At 33.1% G+C, this 22,454-nt stretch overlaps 1 long non-coding RNA gene across 1 annotated transcript in view; it reads right to left on the bottom strand.

The window, feature by feature from the left end:
• LOC129004158 (uncharacterized) overlaps positions 1-22,454 on the bottom strand; it is a 74,176-nt gene that overhangs the window by 36,068 nt on the left and 15,654 nt on the right. The window contains exon 2 of the long non-coding RNA XR_008491679.1: positions 12,328-12,388. This is a non-coding gene — a long non-coding RNA (uncharacterized LOC129004158). The remainder of the gene's footprint in view (positions 1-12,327; positions 12,389-22,454) is intronic.

Below are 22,454 nucleotides of genomic sequence, written 5' to 3' on the forward strand. Positions count from 1 at the left end.
TTACCTAGTAGCATGGAGTATACATTAGTTATTTATACACAAGCTACGGATATAAGTGATTTGCAATAGCTTACGGATAGTTAATACTTTACTTTTAAAAGGCGACCATACGAATGTAGGTATTTTCAACCAAGTATGAATGGAGATGAGTGTAGGATGAGTGGCGTGTTCTTGTAGTCTTGTTAGTGACTAAGGCCGACATATTCCTTAGACACAACTGTTAATTATTAACCCATACAGCCAATCGCAACTAAGGGACCTACAGTTTATAGTGGAATCCGAACCACATTTTGCGTTGTAAACTAATTTGTCTAATTATTGTATATTATTTTAATAGTACTGCGGATAGTCGTAGTACTCACTATTGCGGATGTTAATCCACACCAGGGAGTCTCGCATCCACAGTGAATGCCTATAAGTATCCACAATTCGTGACCTCCTTGTTGGATTACAGGGGCTCCTAGTAGCAGTTATTTTTAAAGGGTAGTAGCTTTTTATAACATACTACTATATAGTAGCAGTTATTTAATATTGGTTACTGCTAGCATTTATAATTTATAATTGACTGCTAATATAAATAATTTAAAATAGCCTACAGAAAGAAGTTATTTTTATTAGGGCACTGGTAAACGTTATTGATAGGAGGCTACTACGGGCAGTAGTTATTTTAATTAGACTACCAAAGCTATTATTTGCTTGTTACGATAAGTAAGTTATTGTTTGTGACCACTGGTAGCAGACAGAAGTCCCTCGTCACCACTAGACTCCCTCATGATGAGTTTGTATTGGAAATGAGGGTTCCGAAAGTAAATAAAATCCACCACAAACATCATTACCAATCAGGCTGGTGTTGTCATTACCAGGATTGGATCCCCTTATTAATTTGGGGAAAATCTCATCACGCAAAATCGTGTTCCACATAACCAATTCCGCTGATTATTTGACCAATGCTGCTAGGCCAGGCTGTGCAATTGAATCAATAAACGTATCAGTGGGGATTTAAACTATTTAAACGGCTATTCCTGATTGCACGTATTTCATTATTATTGTTTGTTGGGTTTCGATCAGGCAGATTTTATATTCAAAATGTCAACAATTTGATTTAATGCGATGAAAGGGTTGACACTATGTATTGTATGTACTACAGTGCACTTTTTATCCTTTGTATTTTACTGACCTAACTAACCGTCAGATATTAAAATATTGTTCAATAGTTCTAAATACAAAAATATCTCTGTGCTGTCCCCATTTCGATATTGACCAAGGGAAGCGAAAGTTATCACTTAAAGCTTATGAGAATATTATTTGATCGATTGGTTCTTCGAAACAGTAGAACAATTGCAATGATCAAATTTTCTTGCAAGTACATAACATTTAATAAGAAAAATAGTGAAAATGTCATTTAACTCGTGGATTATGCAGGCTCTTTAAGGCGGTCGGGGCAAAGGAAAAGGATTATCTTTGGAGAATATTAAGTTCCTACTTAAATCTGAATCGTTGAAATGGGCCGTGCTTCCAAACTTACACAAACAAAAGGAATGTTTAGCTTTCTACTTTTTTTAGCGAGACAGATGAAATACGATAAACGCATTCTTGCAGCACTCGAAGTTGGACTGGTCAACATAAATTTCTTACCAAAGTGGCTTCTTACAAAATATTTAACATATTAAATTGAAAGGTGTTGTCAAAAGATTCTAACCGTCGGTGAAGTTATGATTGAATTCATTTTAGATTAGAATATATTAAAATAACTCTACTCGTTATTTACTGTAAAATGTCTAACATTGTTCATTATGGGATTTAGATAGAGGTGCGCCTAGCCTAATGAATTAAGCACGAGACTAATGCTTTGAAAGCCTGTGTTCACATCCAGCCAAACCCTTTAGTTTAGTTTTGAGACTAATTCATAACTACGGTACTAACCAGTAGCTAAAAACCCATAATTTGCAAATTCTCAAAAAAGACAAAATGATATGCATCTGAGGGAAATTAAGGCATTCTCCTTTTAGATTTGTAAAGCTATCTTAACACAAAAGATACGGTAACAAAACAATTGGTATAATATATTTTTCAATGTTGCAAATATTATTGGGACACGCTGTTTTACACAAAAACATTTTCATAGTTAAAAATTCAAGCCTATATCTGTTTAGGTTTAGAGTGTTTTATTGTTTTATTCCTTAGTCAAAATATTACTACCCCGTAAAAGAACGAATAGACTGTAAAATAGTTTGTCGTGAATTAAATTAATAAACAGATTTAATTATAGCCTAGGCAGAATATTATAAAAGTATTATTTTAGTCTAAAATATTGACTCATCCTCGAGTTTTTTTGTGTCCATATGGCCAGCACTAAGTTTACATTAATCAATTAATTTCAACTAACCTTAAGTACTAAAAACGAAACACAAAGACTTAAACCACTTTCAACAACACTTTAAGAGCAAAAAGAAAATCTGAATGTATTTCCAAGCCATTTATCATGATGTCTGGCGTGGGCCGCGAACTTTGAACTTCACCTTTTCACTTATTTTTGCATTTGTTGGACTAAACACGTTTACAAATGTACTTAAGTTTTACAGGCTTTTTAAAACAACGTCACTTAGACAAATTGTCTGAAAACCTCTTACTTCTCTAAACAATTTTAGCTCAGAAGATCTCGAGAAATATTTTTACAACAAAACTCCTGATAAATTCTGATAAGATGTAGTTTTGTGATTTTTAATTACCGTTCGAATTTCAGTAATATGATTTCTTCAAGACAGAGAAACTGTCCAGACCCTATTTTTGAAAATTTTCAAGGGAATAAAAATCCGCCCGAAAAACCATTGTATTCAAAACACCTGTTGAATATTGTATCGTAGCTGAACATCTTTGGCTATTGACCAGATTTGAACCCGTGTCCTTGGGACAGAAGTATCGTGCTGTAACCTCTATTTGAGAATACTATTATCTACGACATATTCACACGAACAAAACGCCTGCTATAGAGAGAATTATAATGCAAGTCTGACGAGTATTTTGATTAAGTGGTAAAGAACCCTCCATGAATAATAATGTAAGCCCATAGTCAGCCAATACTGTAGCTAAATATCTAAGTTTCGTGATAACATCAACAACAGATGCTCATTAATGTATTAATAGATATCAACAAAGGCTGCTGTATCAATGTTTGCAATAATAATGTACCTATAACAAGTACCTCAAATTTTCATTCTTTGCGTGCATGCTCTGTACCACTTGATGGTATCGTCAATATGCGTGATTCAATTACTTTGATATCAAGGACGATTACGTATTATCAAACATTAGAAATGACAAAATAAATGTTAACAAAAACCATCTTCTTTATTTCATTCAACAAAACAACACAATAAAACTATTATTTGTTTTTAACAAAAACAATTGAAAAACATGTGACTGTTTATTTATAAATATCAGGAAACAGACTTTTGGCAAACAAATAAGAAAGATCTATTGAGGCGTTTTCTTTGTAAATGATTAATCATCGTACGTCATTGAATGTGTTGGTTCCTCGATTTATTGATTTAATTCATTGATTATTACTATATGGACGGTATTTTTTAACTACTGCACTGGTTTACTCAACCTAAGAGCAGGTGCAGTAAAATTTAAACTAAAATAATAAACCCACAAAGCGTCGCCAGATGGTAAAAGATTTCAGAATAGGTTTCATATATAAAAAATACAGTAGGATAAAACGTCTCCTTGGTGTGTGGTAAGTCTATGGTAGTACCGCATTATAATGTGGTTATTATAACGTGGTACTGCCTCAATACTTTAGTAAAATAAAAAAAATAAAAACTTAGCTTGACACTTTTAATACATTGTACAATTGAGCTCACATACATTGGAAAACGTGTTGTTATTCTAATATTAGACTGGTAAACTATTGTCTCCAAATAATGCCGTTTTCTAAAACACTGTTTTAAAATAGTTTTTGTTAATCTAAGAGATGTTAAAAATAAACTAGAATCTTAACTAGACAATTTGAGGCCATTTAAAAAGAAGTGAATATATTTTACTGGTTGGTGGCCTAAAGTATGACAGTGGTAGCTTCTCAATCTGCATCATAGTGCACTAACCCTTGGGGGATACATAACATGTGAATTCAATTATCTCAACATGAGTACAAGGGTGGAATAGAAGCAGATAGGCCTACTATACTGTATTATACCAGGACGAGGCGAAATTACATTGTTGAGAAACTCATCCAAAAAAGTTTCCATATCACGGACATCTCCATATCACCCCGAGAAAACACCCTGCCGAATATTAATACATGTTTTACCGTACTTTGTAATGTCCGAAAAAAGTTGTTCAAATTGAAAAAAAAGAGAAAAAAAAACTGTTCACAGTGATAGGGATACGTTCTTGAAACAGCTTACAAATGAAAAAAAAAAATAAATAATCGATAATTTGGTTTGTGATAACCAGTAGGGCCTACTTAGACTTGTTTAATGGCCCACTTAGATATGCATAATAACAATGCTTAACGGTTTAAAAACTCTGTCTTACACAAAACATATTGAAATAGCGAGCGAAAAAGGAAGAGATGTTACGGTACTTCCACACAGCCCTGTATTATATTTCTGAGCTACGGTGGATGACCATTTGTTTCATGCCTCTTACACAAGAGGCTTTAGAACCTTACCAAACTACTTGAACTACTTGGTAACATACAATCTTACATACGTAAGTAGATGTCCTATTTACTTGAGCCAGCTGAAGCATATTTTTATTCAAATAGAACATAGTCAAATGAGCCATTCCCAGAGTGCGGCACTTTCAAAATTGAGATTTCTGCCTTACTGTTTCTTTACTGTTACAATAGGCGATAGAGAAGTTGTTATAGTTTAAAGTTAGTTGGTCTTTTAGTTTGGCTTTGATAACGTTAAGTGTAAAACTGGTTAAGCACATCAATGAAATGTATAATTAGAGTTATAGTCAACGATTTTATCGTCAATCTGATGTAAATTTCCTATAAATTGGATTAAAACACACCAAAATCTTATTAAAGTTTTGTAGCCAGTGTCAGAATCATCCAATTTTTTGAAAATTTAAAATCGATAGCCATGATAGTTGGAGTTTTTCAATAATAACACATAAACCTTGAACTAATCAAGTTTTAAATAGAGCGTTTTCTTTAAACGCAACCCAAATTATTACAAGTACCATAAGACATTGTTGAAAGAAAAAACAAGCTCACACCACTGTATTCTTAATTTCATTGTTGATCAGCTGATATGCATTGTTGCACAGTTATCTATGAGTTTAATTTAGTTTTATTGAGAGCTTATTACGAATATGCCCCAACTTAGCGTTTCCGCAAGCCATGCGCATTCGAAAAACCCATATTGACAATAAATTATCAATAACACTAAACCTCATAGAAAACTTGAACGATGCATATTAGCTGATTGGCAATGAAGTAAAGAAAACCGGGATACTGTACCATAATATAAGCTGGTTTTGTTGATAGTGTCACGGGGGTAATTATTTGGGTTGCGTTGAAAAAAATAACACCCTGTACGATACTTGTATATGATTGGTTTCATATCATAACTGTAGGTTTGTGTGTGTGTTTAACTAGTATAATTTAAAAGGAAAGAGCGAGATACAGATATACTCGCTCCAGCTGGACTCTTAAGCGGCTTTGCCCAAATCCAGTCCCTTGATCCATGTTCCATATGCCGTGTTCCACGTTTTAATCTCAATTCCCTTTGACGTGCAATCATCGTTTGAGTTACGTTATGATTTTGGTGGGGAGAAAATTTTAAACCGAGTTTTAAATTTCCTCTTCAACAATATTACTTTTAAATTTACCTTCAAGTCGATGTTTAATTTTGGAAGTTGTGGGTATAGTAATAAAAATTAGTTCAAACGTAAACAAATAAGGAGTAAGTACACAACGTTTCTTTATAGAATTTTCCCAATGAATTTGCAGTATTGTGTAGTATTTTTTGTTGGCTATTTGAAACTGGGTTAGGCATGTTCGGTTAGGTTGGACGGTTTAGGTATGCTCGGTTTGGATAGGTTAGGTTATGTATGTTCAGTTGGGTTGCTTTCAGAGTAACATTACTTTTGTTACATGACCAGGCCAGGTTCAATTACCAGGTAAAATGCTGAACATAAGGCCATACAAATGTAACTATTTGCGAGGATTTATTTTAAAATTTTAAAAGAGTTCTCCAGAGTAAATGTTGTCACGACACAAATAATATGGTTATGTGTTGATATTATTTGTAATCTGCAGGGTTAATAAACAAATAGTGTACGTCTGAGGATAAACTACAATTGTCGTTCCTGGCTGGTAAGCTTGTTAGTTTAGATCGTGTAATGAAACGTGATAAGAAAGATTTGTCTTTTGTAAACATTTATTTTTTATTGTTAAACACCCCACTAGTCATTGTTGATAAAATACCTTACAAGTTTTTAATTATAACAATACTAATATAACCAGTGTGAGTGATTAAGCATGAATCTAAGTTCTGTAAACTGAATAATCTTTTAGATTATACGGACAATAACAGTCCAATAAAGAGTTCACTCCAGGAATCCTTTGTTTGTAAATCACTTGTCGTACAACTCGGTAGACCTTACATGGGATGATTGCTGCGAAATAATGAATTGAATGAATAGGATTACAGATCTTACTATATTTGAATAAAATACATTTTTGTTTTCACATTGGATTAGCAACGCTCCATAGTTATTTGTGAAACTAGTGAGCAAAGGCCTTTTGCACTCGTGTTACACATTATATTTTTCCTACAGTTACTATAAAGCATATAAATAATTAGTCTTTCAAACACTATACAACACGTTTTTAGGTTCAGCTGGCAACACAAATAGGTGCCCTAGAGAAAGTAGTACCCGCGGTCCGTATCACTCCGCTATTTTCCTCGGCAAGCAATGTGCTCCGTGACTTGAGAAAATAGTTCCGTATGTTTTTTAATTTGAAGTGGTTTCCGTGCCTAAAAAAATGCTTTAAAGGCATTTTCTTGTTTATTAAGATCGTAGGAATGTTTTAAAAACGTTTAAAAGAAAAGTCCAGAAAGTTCGGAAATACCAAAACTATAAACAAGAAATGACAGGTTAAATCGTAGTTATAATAGTCAATCAGCTGCTCATAGTATTATTATCTTTAAGTGTTGCCAACCTATTTCCAAGCGTAAACGGATTACGTGCATAATAGAACCACGCTGTTTTTTGGAATCCTGATTTGTGCCAAAGTATAAACCGTACGACAAAGTATAAATATGCAGCAATTAGCAGCTTTCTGTACTATAAACAGTACAAGGAAGCCAACTTTGTCGGGTAACTGTAGGAAAAATAAATTGTAATGTTACTCAGTAAGTTATGAATTATTTCCACAAATGACAAACAGTATTAGTGTCGAAATCAAATAGATCTTCAGTTATTGCTCTGGATCGAGTGATAATTTGCTTGATGACAATTCAATAGAGCACCAGAGTAGGGTACTTTATCATATGATTGGTTGTGGCACAGATACCGTTTGTAATCACTGTTTCATTTTTGAATTATATTAGATATTTTGTGAATATAAACTATGTGTGTCTTATATATGTATTTGTTAGTGTTAAATGTGTGTATTTTATCACTAAAACAAGTTAAAGATACTAACGAGAATATTATGGTTCTTTTTACATACTTGGAAATATTCACCTAAGTGATTTTCATTGATATAAATGCAGCATTGCCTATTTCAAATTGTCTGATATGCTTATTCCCGTGATATGCGAGTTCACTGATATGTTTCCTCCCGGTTTGATCTCGCAGCAATATTAAGAACATCAATCTCTCCGGTTTTCGCGCTCAAATGTGATATTTCCCGCCAAATTTGCTCGCAGTAATCTCCAAGAGCCTCATTTGTGGCAACTTTCATGTATCTCGAGGCAATCTCTACACAAACGTCTTTCTCTTTTTGTACTCATTAGTGTGTGATTATCGTCTTAGTAAATTATGAAGTAAAATCTTTTAGAACGAAACATAACGTCGGTGTTTGTGTTTTATAATTTATATGATTTTAAAAGTTATAGTTAGTACAGTAGTTCTAGTTATAGTACGTTTTTACTTACTTTCCAATAGAAAAATAACTATACCACAGTATGAAATGTGGGGTTTAAATAAAAATAAACGCAAATGCAATTTATATAAAGTTTTCTTGACCATTCAATTAAATGATTTAATAGTTTAGTTAAATTTTTTGAAAGTAAAATGTCGTTGAATCGGTTGTTTAAAGTTTTGTTTAACAAAATTCTACTTCGTATGACAACTGAAGACAACCTTTTCCACGGTAGGGATTAACAAATAGAAACAAATACATTCATGTTATAAAATAATTGGAGATTTGCCTAGTATTAGGTTCGCTAGTTGTATATAAATAAACGGGTTAAGAATACAGTAGAATTAGTGAACGATCAAATAATATTCCTGTTAAGTGTTTTTAGCTAAGTTTAAGATCAAGTGGTGAGAAGAGCGGTGTTTTGTAATGTAAATCGTCGGATAAACCAGGTTAGGTCTCGTAGGATTACACCTACGTCTGCGTGATATTGTCATGTTCATATTGCTATGAGCCAAGGTAAAGAGATCCATAAGCATTCCACCAGTAGTAAATTCTTAATTTTTGTATGTGCTAGGGCACATAATATATGAAACAAAATTATTCCCACACTACTTACACACATTTACCTTAAAATATAAAGAATAAATTGGTAATTCAGTCAAAACGTTGTTAATGTTGTTTATTACAAATGTTAGATTACATGATTATAACATTACATCATGTTGCTTGTTAGAATTTGGGTTTTTACAGTTTAATATAATCTGTGTATATTTTGTTGTCATCTCACAAGGACTGGGAAGAAAATATTCATTTCTATTATAGATTCTTTAAAAAGTAAGCCATAAGTAACTAATTTCATAAACTCTGAAATGTGTTTAAAAACGGTCAACATAAAGTATCGACTGAGGTTTGAGTTCATCAATATCCACATAATGATTGTTGGCTGTTGTGATTGTAACTAAACAAATACTCACTGAATCAACATCATCAATGACTTGACGACTATTTGATCGTTGATTTTATCTGGGAACAATTCATTTTAGAAACCCTCGTTTTAACTGGTGAGCTTTTATCACAAACTGTCAATGAGTCACAATACTTCAGTTGAAAAATCGGTATCTTAATATTGTATTTTTTATTTTACTTTCATTAATTCATCATAAAGACTCTTTGTGTACCTGGAAATAAATAACCACTAAATCAAAATATTCAATGACTCGATAGTTCGATCGATTAATTTAGCTGTCACTAATAATTCAGCTATTTTTATAACATTTGGAAAAAAAATTTTACTCCAACCCTTAACAACCCCTGGTTTTTAGCTCTTAATACGTTACGTGGAAGATTAAATTTCACAATAAAACAAAGTAATACTTTGAAGGCAGAAAACTATTACTGCAAAATTAAAAAGGTCCAAGCAAAATAAAAATTTAATATTTAATAAGTAAAGAAATTATGAACACTAGACTGTACTTTTATCAAAAATACTATTATATAATATAAATATATATGTAATACAACCGTAAGTGATCAAAATAAGTTTGGGTGAACTCTTTGTTTGAGAAACAGCTCAACGAAGTGTTTCCGAGCAACAGCTTTAACTTAGGGATTAGTCAAGTTGTGAGGGAAAAGAAAAGACGGAGCGTTCTGGGAAAATATTGGGATCCTGCTTACATACAAGCCGTTAAAAGAGGACATTACGAATTCGAAACATAAATGATCGTTGTTTGTATTTAGAACAGTTTATTATATTAACTTATTGTTGTCTTACTACACCCTGAAAAATCAAACGTTTCAAAGAAATTGAGAAATTTTATGTTTGGGCGTTTGAAAATGGGAAAACCCAATTTTTACCTCATAAAGCCAAAATAACATTTTTTAATTAGATTTTGTAAACAACAAACTCTTAAACCGTTAGGTGACAAAGGATTCATCACATTACACATGCTAAATAGTCATGTTATAAAGTTTAATTGTTAAGTAATAAATCTAATAATACATGAACTCCACTAATCTACCCTCCCCCCCCCCTTTAAAAAAGCAAAACTAGATAATGAAATCCTAATGAGCCTAAAACGTTACAGGAAATCCTATGAACAAGCGTGACAACAGATATAAGAGTAGGCCTACATAATACATTTTTGTACATTGCAAAAACGAGTATTCAAATACATTCGGTTGACATTACAAAGAAAGGTAGAACGTAATGTATCATTTATCAGTGACAAGTGGAATGTGAACTTTGAACTTCACATCTCGTACATTTACGTTTTTTCAGAGGAAATATAATGAAACACACGAGTGGTTGCGTCACACACTGTACGTTTACCTAACAATGAGTCATTTAGTATCTACCCTTGACTTTGGATACAAAAACATACACATATATTAACAGCTGTATCAGAGTTTTTACTAAAAAAGAACACCGCATAATAAACCTTTACGTAGAGTTAGCTATTGGAGGTATATTTTTCCATTTTATTTTCCCTACTACGACTCTTTTGGGGACTAAAATATACATTTGTTTTTGTTTGATGCATTTTCAGTGGCGCACCTAAAATGTTCTATAGCAATAAATGTATATCGTTAACAATTTTAGTAGCTCGAATTGTTTTTATTTCCAAAATTGGATAGACTAGTTGTAGAGTGGACTTTCTGTTCTAGATCATAGTTCAAGACCCGCAAATCACCAATAACTTTGTTATGTTATGTGGAGGTAAGGATACCACTTCGAGCGAAAGGCCTATCTACAAAGAACAAAAATATGTCTTTAGCAAAGAGAGTTTTCTTTGCATTGAAAACCTCTCTTCTCGAAGAGCTAGATGATAGTTTTTTCAAACATACAAATTGATTGACGTATAAGACTCTTTAAAACCGAGGTTAAACCAGTGTGTTGAATCTCGTGGTAGTGCCTCGCACATTGGTGTGAAAGGAAGGGGATTTGACTTCCGACATTCCCACAAATATTTAAGAAGTTTGTAACGCTTTTCTAAACGTGTATTAACAAACACATTCTTAAAATGACACTGGCGCAGACAAATACTTGTAAGTTATTACTGATTAGATAGTAAATGTGAAATACATGGAAAATAAGAGGTAGACCCTAACAATAGGACGATGAAGACAAGATGGGGCTGAAAATGCAAAGTGATTGAATCTGAATATTTTCCCACCAGAGGCAAACACGAGTTTAAGCCAGGTTAAACCTTAAAAAATAAATCGATAAAGAAAGATCAGCTACAAGAAGCAACAAAGGTTGAGCCATTATAATTTACATAAACCGTCGAACAAAATGGCATTGAATAAACAATCGGAAAGATTACAAGGAAGATGAATAAAAAGATAACTGCCATCATTTGTACAATTGCTGAATTAATCTTCTTTAACGCCTTGACGGCATTTTGTTTCTCCTCTTATAACGATACTCATTGTTATTAATTTTAATTGTCATTTTAACGTTTACTAACTGAACAGTTATACAAATAATTAAAATAATAACAATAATAGTTCTTATGTGAAATCATTCACTATAATAGGGGTTAATACAGTTTTCTTTTATAATATTACGTTAAAAAATCCATTATAAGCTACTTGTGTGAATGCTAATTTTTTATTCACAAAATTCTTTAGTGTTCGTATCAAAATATTTAAGATCCATAATTTGAATACGTATATAAAATACTTTAATAATTTCAATACTTAAGTTTGGGTTTAAATCTCAGTTCTCAATTTGGCCACAATATACCAAGGTCAGACAATTCCATTTTTTAATTTTTTCATAGGACGCTAGGCACGAGCCAGGGATTGTTTTTCACATTACTTCAGGCTAGACCTAGGGGTTGCGGCATTATCACTTAGATAAAATCCATTGGTGACTTGGCGGGGATCGAACCCGGGACCTTGTAGCAAGCTTAGGACTAAAAAGGTTAGATTGAGCTTAAATGAGTACACTACTGTAAAATACCACAAAATTTCTTGTACGCAGAATTTTTAATCATTGTAATCTGGAACCTTTTAAGCCCCCAACAACTCTCATAGTACCAAACCCCAAATAAAAGACGATAGATTTAATATAAGTACACTAAGGTGATTTGACTGTTTTTTCTTCTTAAAATTTCCTAATACGGTATTAATTCATCTAAATAATATTAAGGTAACCAAAGTTAATGATTCCATTACTACAAATGTAGCATGTAATAAATAGATTGAGGACTTACCTGTATTTTGCTGCCTCTAGCAATGTTTGCAGGTGTTGGACTAGCTCTGAGATACTGCCATCTGAAAATACACAAACCATTAGAGTTAAGTAAAAATGGATATACACAATTCTTATGTAATTTTTACTGTTTTAGGGTAATTCTTTGGGTTAACTGCCGGGAAAATGAGTTTATGTTGTTTATAGAACAGGGGTATTTTCTAGTATTCATGGTACAGGGTATGTCCAGAAAGTACATGTTTCCAAGGTCTTTTCATATTCACGGTTTTACTGTCATTTACATTTTTATTATTTTTTATTTTAGAACTATGTGTAGGCCATATGTGATTTTCATCGTCAAGACAAAATCACCTGTATGATACATTTAATTTTAAAATTTTCCTCATGTCAACAAATTGACGAATTTTCAACTTCAAAGCCGATCCAAGGATGTTATTTTCAGATTGCTAAGATAAAGCAATTCTATCATCAATCAAAATTGAAAAGTCTACATACTTAAAATTCAGATAGATGTTAAACCGTTTTCCCAACCACAGGGACCACACAAAAGGCAGTAGGTTGACCTAACGCCAAACAAACATCTATATCAAACATCTGAACCCTCGTAATCTGGTTACCGGGTTGGCTCTCTGAGCAACATCAAACAATCAGCTGTTATCTGCGGTGCAGACCTCACTGATCACTTACAAACCTGGTTTTGATAGTAGATTATCAATCACAGACAGAAGGAACGGTACGCTTATCAGTTGTAAGTGAAACTTAGATCTTAGTTCAGTAGCTTATGTAATCTTTGGTTCAATCTTAGATCAACAATAGTAATCTAACATTGTGCTGTTTATCACAAAGAATAATAGTCGCTGATCACTCAAACCCCTAATTATAATAGACATCAATTGAATATAAATCAACTTTTTGCTTAGCATTTACTAACCAAACTTGAATCGTAGTTTGCAAATTTAACTTGGAATTTCGTAGCTGAATTAGATAGTGGCTGATAAAATTCAAACTTTTGATTGCAGTTTATCAATCGAATACGGTTCAATGATTTGATAGAGCTACTAAACAATCTAAGATTCGAGTTTATTAATTGAAAATTCAACTTGAAGTACGATCCATCGCGTATCTGTGAACTATGATATTATGAATTTCTCAACTCACAAAATGAACTCATCAGTTTGAATCATAGGTTTGAATCATAAATCCGTCAATACGTAAATAAACTCATAAAGTTGTGTAAATTTATCAACAAATGAAATGAGCTCCGAAAAGTTGTGTGAATTTATCAACTGTACAGTTCCAAAGTATATACTTTTCAACGCCGGTATCTCTACTGACTGCGCCAGAGTCCATTGTGAGGGGTTGACAAGTGATAAGAACTCGTGTCACTGATAACAGACTGACAACTCTGTCTTTCATCGGTCACCTCTCCATTTGCCGCCAAAATAGTGACTTTTCGCGCTGAAAATTTTTAGAAACATTGCAAAGTGTAACCAGTTATGAATTAATTATATTTCCTAATATCTTAAATTTACCTAGGCCTATATTTAATTATATTTTTAGAATAAAAAAATATTTGTATCGAGAAATCAAATTGTAAATAAATAATTCAAATAATTCAAATCAATAATTGTATCGAGAAGTGTACGGTACTATTAGCGTTTGAAAACTTGTAGACTTGACTTGTAAAATGTGTTTTTTATATTTCTCGTACAAACAGATTCTGCACAACCGCTGCACATGGTGAACCTACATCTGTGGTCGGTTTGTTTCATCCGCTGAGCTTGAGGTTGTTGGACTTACGGATTGTGGTTCTAGGGGTTCCATCCCGTTAAAATTATCTTCAAATTATTGGCCACTCTCCTTAATTAGGCGCTTAGCAGTTTGCTTTAGTTTGAGGCGTTTTATCGTACAAAACATCTTAGAAATATATTTTGGTTGCGTACCGCTTTAATTTTTAAAACACATTTTTTATGTATCAACCTTTCAATTTCACCTCTATTTGTAGACATTCTTATGACGCATTATTTAATTAAATATATAATCTTAAATGATAAAAGCCTAGTTCATCAGTTTAGCTGTATAACGTTATAGCTTGAAGAAATCAAGCAATATTGTTTTACAATGATTCTGTTGAATTTTAGCAATTGAAGTGCTCCCGTAATCTCCGATTTGATCCTAAGAAAGGTTAGTAGCTTTTATATGGTTCTAAAACTCAACCCAGAACCCAGCTGTTCTGGATCATTGAGCTTTTAATAAATGATCCTTGCTACTAAAACAGTTCGTCTTACTCAGTATTAAAGCTACACAAGGCATCTCACTCCATTCTACATTCATCCTTTCCTGGGTACAGATATTCCCAAATGCTTTCCATGTTAATTGGTAAGATTATTTTGGAAAGTCACCTTTCCAAAATAACTTTGGAGTTACATTTTCAGACTTAACTGGTGATTGTGTAGGTAGTACTTAAACAGAAAGTGCTCAAAAGTAACGATTTTGGAATTATCAAAATAATCATCTACTCTACCAATGATCTCACCAAAGCTGGCTTTATCATTGCATATTTTATTTATTAGGTGCAATTTTTACCTCCAAATGAGACACTGGAATAGATCTTAAAAGTTTTTGCTTGTTATCTTGCTGCATTTTGAGCCACCCCACCCTTCAGCCAAAGTTAGATGGTTGTTCCATTGGACCTTGAATATCATCAATTTTTCCGCTGCATTTGTTTTGTCTGAAATGTCAAGTGGATCTGGTAGAGGTGTTCCATTAGTTATTATTACTCTTCTAATATCCTGACACCATGATGTAAACTTATTTCATAGAAATAATTGAATACATATTAACACAAACTTGTAACTCTAATTAATGAACAACATTCTAAAACAAAAACATTGGCAGATGACAACTTTAAATCATTTAAATAATCAGCTGATGAAAATGCAAGTAAAGACAATTTGAAATAAAACATTTACACCAACAGACGATAGATGACATAGACTGTCATCATTATTATCAATTAAGATGGGGATGCCACTGTAGCGTATTTTACCCCAAATATAAACTAAGGATGAAGTAGAATAGAGTGAGATGACTTGTGTGGCTGTTTCAGATCGAGATCAGCTGTATAATTAGCTAAGATTACTAAATAAGAGTCCAATAATCAAGGACATCTGTGTCCAGTTTTTAATTAAGTAAACAATCAACGATCTCCTACGGTAAAAGTCAACATGTTGACGAAAAGTATAGTTAAGATCAGTACTTTTCATGAACAAACTTAACTGTTAGCCGTAAGATTTAATGAGTCTGCAGGCTCACTGCAATGAGGGTACAGCATTTTAAATACCCCCCTTCCCCTCTTCATCCCAAACCACCCACGACATATCACCTGGGCCGTCAGCCACGTGGCCTCCGACAAGGTGACTAACGATCAAACGACTTATAAATAACCAGACAGAATGGACTATCTGATTGACGCTCTATATTTACGTGGAGAAATGGAAGACGAAATTATCTCGTACGCGTTGACGACGGAGTAGCTGCTAATAGTAGGTGCGAATGATGAGGTGCTGGTCTCATTTTAATCTTGTGTATTTGTAAAATTGTAAATTTTACGAGGAATGGCTGGGATTTTGTTACTATAAAACATAAACCTTTTCTTATAACTTACTTACAAGTAAGTATCAAGTAGGTATGTATTTAAAATAACCTACAGCTCACAAGAGAACGGCATGCCAAACCTAAACTCAATTATAATCTTATCAAAACTACTTCTACATATAGTTATTGGATTGAAACGTTGTTCAGGATACTAGATGCAATCTAAGCGATTCAGTCTACATATTGAGGTCATGTCCCCAGCTAGAGTTGCGTTGATGATGTTGACCATACAGAGGCTGTTTACACCAATTCATCCTCAATATCTAGCGATGAGGATCCTTTGATGGCTGATAGCTAGGTTGAATAGTTCCCCTGTTTTGTGATCCGGTCTTTCATCCTCAAACACAACAAACGAATCTAATAGTGATGTAGATGTATTGTTATATGTTGCCACTTTGGTCCAGACCCGACAAAGTTCACTTCCTAAGAGGGAATTGCATAGCTATAGTAGAGTTGGAAGCAAAGCTATTTTAGAAAAGTGATCACATTACTCACTACCAACGTTAAGTATGAAAAATGATTATCAACACAATCCATTCGAAAAGTCGGTGGAGTCTAAAATAAGCGATCTTTGAAATCGTGATATAGGAATGAACTTAGTTCCAGCTGACAAACGTTTAGGGGATGAAGGGTAGGAGGGGGAGGGGGAGGGTAGCAGGTGAATGGATGGAAATGGAGGACGAATCGTTAATGTACCACCAACCCCGTCCACCCATACACAAACACACACACACACGCACACAGCTGCGTAGTCCCATGCTGGACGAATATCGACCTAATTCCCAAAGCACGCTTTTGATAAATTTTTACTGATATCGATAACGACGTTCTACATTACAAAAACAGTTATTAATTTTTAAAATTTTTACATTCATTGCACATTCAAATTCTACATCGAACGGCTAACATTTGAAAACACAGAGAGAGAAAACCTGTATTTTGTGGCACTTAGGCTTAGCACAGAATGCAATGCGTTGTTCATTTTATTGACTGTAAAATATAATATTGATTAGTTAATGCATTATGCTCGAGACTACGCCACAGAATGCTTAGCACTGACTGTAAAACTTGTATCACCGAGTTCAAGTGGCAATTAAAAAGGTTTTAACCAAATTCGTTGATTTTTAAAACTTTAGCCAGAAAGTGAATAAAATATTTGATTAAAAAAAATCTTTTTTGTATGTTTAAAAAATTGCAGTTTTAAAGTTTTTTAAGAGGACGGTCCAAAACCTGATTTTGTTTCCATTTTACGTTGAATTTTTGTTATATGCACTATAAATTGGTAGCAAAATGAGAAATGGAATCTGGGCCCAGAATCAGCCCGGTTCATGCAAAAATCAGCAAATTTTGGAATTGGAAGTGATCTGTATAATCACTTTGCACCAAAATATTTATATAAACGGCAAATAGATTAATTGACCACCCTATTTTACTGAGACCAACATTGAATTAATAATTCATAAGTTGTAGATTTTCGTAGATACTCTATAGCCTACATAGATACTCTAAACATAGATAACTACGAGTACAATAGTCACACGATTTTAAAATTACTTTAACTTAGATTAGATTGTACCTTGTTACAAAGCGATAAATAAACTTGATTCGACCGAATCCCACTGCAGAAGCATTTGTCTAATCGCACTATCCCGTTTTTCTCTCATGTCCGTGGATTTATTAGCCTTAATGTATGCGTTTGTTATACATTGAAAACTCTACTTGTGATCTCGTGTATATTGATTCCATTAACAAAGTGATAATTGATAAAGCACCATGAGGGACTGTCAATACTGTTATTTAGTACAATGAACACTATTCTTGTCCGAGACGCCTATTATTGTTTTTCCATCATGTCATTGACTATTAGATACTGAAGTGTTAATAGCAAGTAATATTAATAGCAACGGCTCTATCATAAAGCTTAAATAACCAGGACAGGTTAAGTTCGTTATAAACAACTGATTTGACACATCAACAATGTTTGGGTGTTAAACCTTTAAATTCCCCAACATAAATAGCAACCAAACTAAGGGGCAAATGTGAAGCATGAAATGAGCCAGTTTAAATGATTATATATTAAGTTTTAAACACCTTCAACGGGGAAAAAAATTTACAAACCAACTAATTAGCATTTATATGATTTCTCTCTGTCACGTAAAAGCCCGTTTCCACAGTCGAATTCCCCCGGCTTCGCACAAAGACAAAACAAACATTCGCAGTTGGGAAAAGTAATTTTCATTTCTCACTCCCCATTTAAACATCTGCGAACCGTTAACCAACTCTTTCGCGCGCTTTTGTGACGCCCCGTTTGTGCATTATGGAGGGAAAGAGACTACGTAAATGTGAAGTAAAGGGTTTGTATGGCGATTGTATTTTGTGAAACTATCGCAGGAGAAAAAACATGGAGATGGATGAGTTAAACTAACCATATCTGAAACGGATTTGAAAGGCACTTTGATTTTGAGTTTAAAATTGAAATTTTACATTTCTGTGCATCAGAGTACAAACCCTAATAAATGTATTTATTATTAGTTGTGACCGTTGATTGGAATATAGGCTATTGATAAAATAAAGTGATTACCTTATCCAACCACAGTTGTCGGTGTGACGACTAGTTCAGTTCCTTACTTCGTCAGGTCATTTTGTATGCAACCTCATGTGGTATGTCAATAGATTATTTAAAGGACTGTCACACAATAATTGAAGCTTGCCATGTTGATAAAATAGTTAAAATGGAATAAAAAATGATCAAACTGCATAGGTTGGCTAGAACTGTCTTATCACTGCCACTGACTAAATAAAACTGACTGAATCATGATGTGACGTTTCTTCTTCTCTCCAGTGCCACCTGTATTTCAGTTTGTTTTGTTCTTCTTATTTTATACTTCTTTGACTTGTAACTTGTCAATATATGTATCAAATATAATATATGACTGGAAAGAAGTCTGTTTTTTTAAGAATCTATTGACATACTACAATGGATTAATACATTGATGATATGTTTGCAAACAAAATTACCTGATTAAGTTCTAAGTAACGAAACTAGTCGTCATACCAACAACTGTGGTTGGATAAGGTTATCATTTTATATAATCAAAAAATTGTTTAGTTTTACTCCTATAACAGGTTGACTATAGCATTATGAAAACAGAAGTTAGAAGTGAGGAGGTCGAACAATGTTTATTACCTTTCAGTAATATATTAGGCATAGTGTACGTCAGTTATAGTATTATTTAAGTTTGATCCTTATACATTTTCTCAACATTCATCCGGTCGACATAACAACTTTTTATAAATGACTGCGGTGGCACTTATCATGATTATTCCAGATGTTAAACGCTTTCATGTCTTTTAAAGTAACCATTTTCAGCTTAAGAAAATTATTTATCAATTGGTTATTAATATTTAAATAGTTTAAAATGCAACGTGTGTTTTCTTTGTTTACATTTTCAAATTTTATTTAACATCACAAAGTACACTTATTATTCCGCGCTGGGGTCAATTTCATGGACATCCCAGTTGAGGCAATATCTGTAGCTTATGGTCTCCAAAGCTTGGAGTGTAGAAGAAGAGTTGCTGATGTTGCCTTCCTCTTCAAGCTGCTAAACAACCAGATCAGCAGCCCTTTTCTGCTCGAGAGGATCAATCTGCACGTTCCCAGAAGCACCAGGCATCAACGCTTATTTGAGCTGGACCATGCTTCGACCAGCTATCTACGCTTCTGCCCCATACCACGTCTGATGCGCTCCGGGAACGAAATATGTTCGTCGGTCGACTTCTTCGCTTCCAGCTTGGTGGCTGTTAGGCGAGTGGCAGCAGAGGAGCGAGTCGAACAATGATAATTTCTTTTTAGCGAATTTCCCATATAGGGAATAAGCTATTACCGTAGTACTCATGGTAAGACCTGGACGCGGGACCGATTTTTATTTTCGTTTTGAGGTCCCTAGAGACCAAAAACACCATCCGTTCAAATTCATATATATATATATATATATATATTTATATATATATATGTGTCCGTTAGCACGATAACTCGAGCACAAATGATCCGATTTTGATTAAATTTGGTACAAACGTGTAAACCTACGTTTATTCGAACGAGTTCGCGATCCAGCATGATCGGACCATGGGGACGGGGGTTTACGGGGGGTTTTATGGGGGTAAAAATAGGTTTTCCCATTTTTGACCCAAAAAACATAAAATTTAGCAATTTCTTTCAAAACCATTTTGTAGAGCTTAAAAAAACAAATAATTTAGTATATTGAAGCGTTATTATGCGCCTAATGGTTACGGAGAAAATTCCAAAAAATTTTAAATTTAAAATTCCCATGTTATTCTTATGGAGAATAAGTAAACTGTTGTAGTTTGCTTGTTTATGAACATATTTTGATCAAATTTGGAAAACGTTTTAATTTCTTACTAACTATTAACATTTTACAAAAAAAGCAGTTTTACCCTCCCTGATGCAGCAAACCTAAGTACTTGTTAAACTAATTCTATTTAAATTGGGAATAAATGTTATATTTTTAAGTAGACATTTCAGTGTAAATCAAATCAGTCAAATGGAAATTCGCTTAGTCTGCAGGTTTGATGCGGCGGGGGTATTGTTTTTTCTGTTATCGATATATATTGCATGTTATCTCAAATCATTAGTATTGTTGTTGATTAATTATTTATTATTGTTGTTAATTTAATTATTTATTATTGTTGTTCATTTCTTTATTATTACTGTTACGTATTTCATTGTCTATTATTGTTATCAATTTCGTTTTTATTATTGTTCATCTAGTCATAAGCACAAATATTCACTGTTGAAGCTGTCAAACTACTGATTATCTTTGTAAATTGGTGTATTGCCGTTGGTAAATAAATAAATAAATAAATTATTAAAAGAAATTCAAAACGATGCTAATCACAACCATTAATATTGCCATTTTGCTTAATTTTTATATAAATTATTTGATAATTTAGGGGGCTCCTCCAAATTTACGTGTAAAGATATTATTATAATAGAAATATTAGTAATATACTTTTAAAATATTGAATGAATAATTTTCACATCATAACAAAACCTAATGCTGTTTACAAAACTAAAACTGCCTCAATCATCGATGAACGAGAAAACCCCATTGAGGACAATAATGATCAATACAGCAAGATAAATAGACAAAGTGTACTAGAGGATAATATTGAACAGCAATATTTTAGTTTGCGTAGGAGACAAGTGAACTTGCACTAAAATGGCAGTGACATCGGCCCTCTGTAATGGCACCCTCCCCTAAGTAAGTGGTGGGGGGGATGTCAAAACGAATAAATTAGAGGGTCAGTCTCCCTTGAACATTAGGGTGGGCGATTCTTCTGTTATGTTCTTGTCAGGTCAAACTGGTAATCCGATGATGTCATACACAAAGTTAAAACACCTCGTCACAGCAAAAATTAGATGTTTTTCATGACTTTAAAACTAAGTAGCTGAGAAAATAAGTCATCTGAAGGTCGTCGATCAGTCCTGAGAGTTGGATGATCATTAAATAGATTAAACGTACAAATTAGTTTAGAAATAAATTTTATTTGATTTTTTGAATAGTTTGTGCGCCGCGTCAAAAAGGCACAAAGAAAGTTCAAACAAAGCAAGAGTATAATTATTATAATTTTAACCGTTTCAATTAAAAATACTAAATTCAATAATTTTCATAATGTACACTGAACAAAGTACTAAAACTGTAAATAATATTATTTGACTGGATAGCTGAGTGGTTATTTCACCTTATAATCATAAGATTGTCAGTTTTATCCAGAGACATGGTATAAAATATTAGTTACACTTTAATGTATAACTAGGCTTATTATTGTAAAGAGAAATTATTTTTTAACATTTTATTGCGAATCTTTAAGTAAAAACTCTTTAATTGTTTGCGCAATTTACTCAAAATAATAAGTTGTTTTCGTCTATCAAAGTAAAAACTCGACTTGTCTTCAACAATTAATGATGTTGATTCAACAGTGGAGTTATACTATTGAGAGAAAACAAATAAATGAGAGAAAAGTAAAAAGTAAACAACCTTACAGGATAGTGATAACTGTATTGAGATAACGAATCATTAGAAATTATGACTCTACACCCCATACAAAAGATTTAAAAAAATATTGAATGATTTAAAATAAATAAATGGACTTTTAAACGCTTTATGTGGACTTCTTTTGTCTTCTTATTTTATCCTTATTGGACTCCTTATTTCGGCTTAAGCCTTCGTCAGGAACAATAGTAACAAAAATTACAAATACAGTAGTGTTAAAAATCAAAGTGATGCTGATTCATCGATGATGTTGATTTATTAGCTATCTACAGTAGTGTTACACCGAAAGTCTAAGACCAAACAATTAATGAGGATAAAGTAAAAAGTAGTAATGTTCATGATTTGATGGTGACTGCACTAGGAAATTATAATCAAATTATGAAAAGGAAACCATCAT

Source organism: Macrosteles quadrilineatus, unplaced genomic scaffold, assembly GCF_028750875.1.
Source record: "Macrosteles quadrilineatus isolate MER2022 unplaced genomic scaffold, UCM_ALF_1.0 Scaffold_9__3_contigs__length_116548681, whole genome shotgun sequence".
Taxonomy (NCBI): domain Eukaryota; kingdom Metazoa; phylum Arthropoda; class Insecta; order Hemiptera; family Cicadellidae; genus Macrosteles; species Macrosteles quadrilineatus.